At 46.4% G+C, this 4,369-nt stretch overlaps 1 pseudogene across 1 annotated transcript; it reads right to left on the bottom strand.

Annotated features, from left to right (window-relative positions):
- Window positions 1-895: 895 nt before the first annotated feature.
- LOC310772078 (ubiquitin-like protein NEDD8 pseudogene) lies at window positions 896-1,227 on the bottom strand (annotated as a pseudogene). Its single transcript has one exon. The product of its transcript is annotated as a ubiquitin-like protein NEDD8 pseudogene (transcript).
- Window positions 1,228-4,369: the final 3,142 nt, after the last annotated feature.

The raw sequence follows: 4,369 nt of genomic DNA, 5'->3' as shown, positions 1-4,369 counted from the left end.
GTGTATGCAGGGACTCGGGGACTAGGAGGCGAGGTGTATGCAGGGACTCTGGGACTAGGAGGCGAGGTGTATGCAGGGACTCGGGGACTAGGAGGCGAGGTGTATGCAGGGACTCGGGGACTAGGAGGCGAGGTGTATGCAGGGACTCAGGACTAGGAGGCGAGGTGTATGCAGGGACTCGGGGACTAGGAGGCGAGGTGTATGCAGGGACTCGGGGACTAGGAGGCGAGGTGTATGCAGGGACTCGGGGACTAGGAGGCGAGGTGTATGCAGGGACTCAGGACTAGGAGGTGAGGTGTATGCAGGGACTCGGGGACTAGGAGGCGAGGTGTATGCAGGGACTCGGGGACTAGGAGGCGAGGTGTATGCAGGGACTCGGGGACTAGGAGGTGAGGTGTATGCAGGGACTCAGGACTAGGAGACGAGGTGTATGCAGGGACTCAGGACTAGGAGACGAGGTGTATGCAGGGACTTGGGGACTAGGAGACGAGGTGTATGCAGGGACTTGGGGACTAGGAGACGAGGTGTATGCAGGGACTCGGGGACTAGGAGACGAGGTGTATGCAGGGACTCGGGGACTAGGAGGCGAGGTGTATGCAGGGACTCTGGGACTAGGAGGTGAGGTGTATGCAGGGACTCAGGACTAGGAGGCGAGGTGTATGCAGGGACTCAGGACTAGGAGGTGAGGTGTATGCAGGGACTCAGGACTAGGAGGTGAGGTGTATGCAGGGACTCAGGACTAGGAGGTGAGGTGTATGCAGGGACTCAGGACTAGGAGGTGAGGTGTATGCAGGGACTCTGGGACTAGGAGGCGAGGTGTATGCAGGGACTCTGGGACTAGGAGGTGAGGTGTATGCAGGGACTCTGGGACTAGGAGGTGAGGTGTATGCAGGGACTCTGGGACTAGGAGGCAAGGTGTATGCAGGGACTCGGGGACTAGGAGGCGAGGTCTATGTAGGGACTGTGGAACATGAGTCCTCCTCTTAGTGCCAGCACTAGATGAAGCACCGAGCCGCCCTGGATCTTGTAGTCTGCTGCTGTCTTCTCATCATTCATCTGCTTTCCACTGTAGATGAGTCTTTGCTGCTCAGGTGGGATCCCCTCCTTCTCCTCCACCCTTTCTTTGATCCGCTCCACCTTGTCTGTGGGCTCAATGTCGATCTCTATTTCTTTCCCAGTGAGAGTCTTGACTTTAATCAGCATGTTGAATGAAGCATACAATGCTGTGCATGATACTGTGAACTAGCAACCACTATTTTTTAACTAACTAATTTTACTTCCTCTGATGACATCAATGATGACATCACAATTGCGCAAGTGATGACATCACTGGTGATATCACATCTTCTAATAAAAGGGAGCAAGTGGGCAATGTTTGTTCTCTGTCTGTTCTCTGTTTCAATTTTTGTCCCACTGATGATGTCATAGACATTGTGATGTCATATGACTGATGATATCATCAGTGATGTCATAAGAGCAAAATCATCGCGCAGCAGCCGAGCCTTATATCCCACTGATGATGTCACAATGTCCATGGCATCATCAGTGATGTCATCAATGACATCATTATTTACTAAAATCATCTTATGACATCACTGATGGTGTCATAGGCACTGATTATGTCATAAGCATTGTGACATCACTCGAGCAATTGTGGTTTTGGGTTACACTCGAGATTGTGACATCATTGATGATGTCATAGACAATGTGACATCATTGTGATGTAATTGGCTGGCGAGGCCACGCAGCTTTCGAGCTGCAGGAGAGGCCGCGCAATGGCCGAGCTGCATTCTATTAACCCCTTCACGAAGGTGAAGGTGCGTTGCTCAGGAGGGATGAGGAGTGGAGGAACATGAGATGAGGTGCAACAGCCAAGATTGAGGAGGTGTGAGAAACACTGGAAACTTGAAAGAAGAAGAAGAACCAGGTTTAGAGTGAGACCATCCAACTGTGAGAGGCAGCAATGTGCCACAAGTCATCCAGTCTGTCCAGACAGACACCTATTATGTATAAATGATTTCCACTTACACCAGACGGTGATCGTAGCATCAAGTTCCCCGCAAAAAGACTAGACAGCATGTCAGAGTTTGTCTAACCGGATGTGACTGACTCAGGAAAATAGGTGATCGACTCAGAACCATTTGATCACTTAACAAAAGTAGTGCCAACAAATAGAGTACCGCAGGAATGAGTCTGGAAAACATGGCTGCTCGTAGGTGTCAAATTCAATGGGATTTTTGCATGGGGATTTTGGTTGAATGCATGAAATATGGTCTGTGGTGAACAAAACAAAGTTTGTGTTCAGCAAGATCATCTTCACAAACACTTTTATGACTTTTGAAGCGTTTTCTGAAAATTGCGTTAAAGTCATCACAGTGTTCCTCATTTATGAAGATGATCTTGCTGAACACAAACTTCGCTGTTTCATAAACTTTTGTTAACGCAGACCTTATTTCATGCATTTAAACAAAATTCCTATACAAAAATATACAAAAAAACTAAACAAATCATTAGTGTAGGTATCATCTGAAAACAGATCTCCAATTAATCTATTCTCTATCTGTAATCTAAAGAATTCCAGACAGATACTAGAAAGAAAGAAAGAAAGAAAGAAAGAAAGAAAGAAAGAAAGAAAGAAAGAAAGAAAGAAAGAAAGAAAAGGCTAGTGGGAGTACAGTAGGGGAATACTTCACATGGAGGACCCAATGCATGTTTCTTTAGATTGACCTGTCACATCCTATACTGTCTAAACAATTATCCCTGCTGTCCCTGGCAGTGGCTGTAAGCAGCGTAGACCACATCTGGTTGCCTGTCTCCCTTGGGTGCTGTCCTGTTGTCGCACACGAGGCCACAGACCAGAATAGACAACCCCCCCCCCCCCCCTCCTGTTTATTCTGCCTTCACTGTCAGAGCAGCCGGTCCCCAAACCCAATCACAAAGTGTGTTACTGTCAGAGCAGCCGGTCCCCAAACCCAATCACAAAGTGTGTTATCGAAGGAGAGCAGTCCCTACGGGAGCAATTACACGGCCAGTCCTATTTCATTTCATACAATCAGGCCAGCCGATGAGGCTCCTGCTGGGAACCAGAAACATGAGATACATGCTTCCTGTGGACCAGAGGATTTTCTTTACTTTGTGTTTTATGATTTTGTTTAGCCTACATGTATGTTTTGAAAATGGCTTCTACCACGATTTGATCAGTGCTGCTAACGACCAGCAGTTAATAGTGTTGACGTGTGATCCTGCGAGCAGGCTTACGGTAAATAAGGGGACAGCTGATAAATTATTGTTATGCGATGATATAATTTAGGTGTGCTATTATTGGTCTGCCTGCTGTCACTCAGACCTAGTTTGTCTGGGTGAATGAGGACTATTTAGGTAGGTGGGTGTAAAAGGGTTTGAGCTGTCATGATTGGTTGACCATGTTAGAGGGCGAGCTGTCATGTTATTTCCCCCTGAAGTGAACAGACCTTCATGAGAAATATTTGACATGTGCTTTGGGAGCCTAAGGAGCCGCCGGCGCGAGACTTCTGAAGGACGCTTTTTTTTGTGAATGGACACTGAGGGACTTTTTTGCGAATGGACACTGAAGGATTTTTTTTGTGAATGGACACTGAAGGTTTTTTTTGCGAATGGACACTGAAGGACTTTTTTGTGTGAATGGACACTGAAGGACGTTTTTTTGTGAATGGACACTGAAGGACTTTTTTGTGAATGGGCACTGAAGGACTTTTTGTGAATGGACACTGGGGGACTTTTTTGTGAATGGACACTGAGGGACTTTTTTGCGAATGGACACTGAAGGATTTTTTTTGTGAATGGACACTGAAGGTTTTTTTTGCGAATGGACACTGAAGGACTTTTTTGTGTGAATGGACACTGAAGGACGTTTTTTTGTGAATGGACACTGAAGGACTTTTTTGTGAATGGGCACTGAAGGACTTTTTGTGAATGGACACTGGGGGACTTTTTTGCGAATGGACACTGAAGGGCTTTTTGCGAATGGACACTGAAGGATTTTTTGGCGAATGGACACTGAAGGACTTTTTTTGCGAATGGACACTGAAGGACGTTTTTTGTGAATGGACACTGAAGGACATTTTCGTGTGAGTGGACACTGAAGGACGTTTTTTTGTGAATGGACACTGAATGACTTTTTGGTGAATGGACACTGAAGGACTTTTTGTGCGGATGGACACTGAATGACTTTTTTGTGAATGGACACTGGCGGATTTTTTTTTGAATGGACACTGAAGGACTTTTTGTGAATGGACACTGAAGGACGTTTTTTGTGAATGGACACTGAAGGATTTTTTTGTGAATGGACACTGAAGGTTTTTTTTGCGAATGGACACTGAATGACTTTTTT

Source organism: Poromitra crassiceps, assembly GCF_964638095.1.
Source record: "Poromitra crassiceps genome assembly, chromosome: 2".
NCBI lineage: Eukaryota > Metazoa > Chordata > Actinopteri > Beryciformes > Melamphaidae > Poromitra > Poromitra crassiceps.
This window is presented reverse-complemented; position numbering and strand designations above follow the sequence as displayed.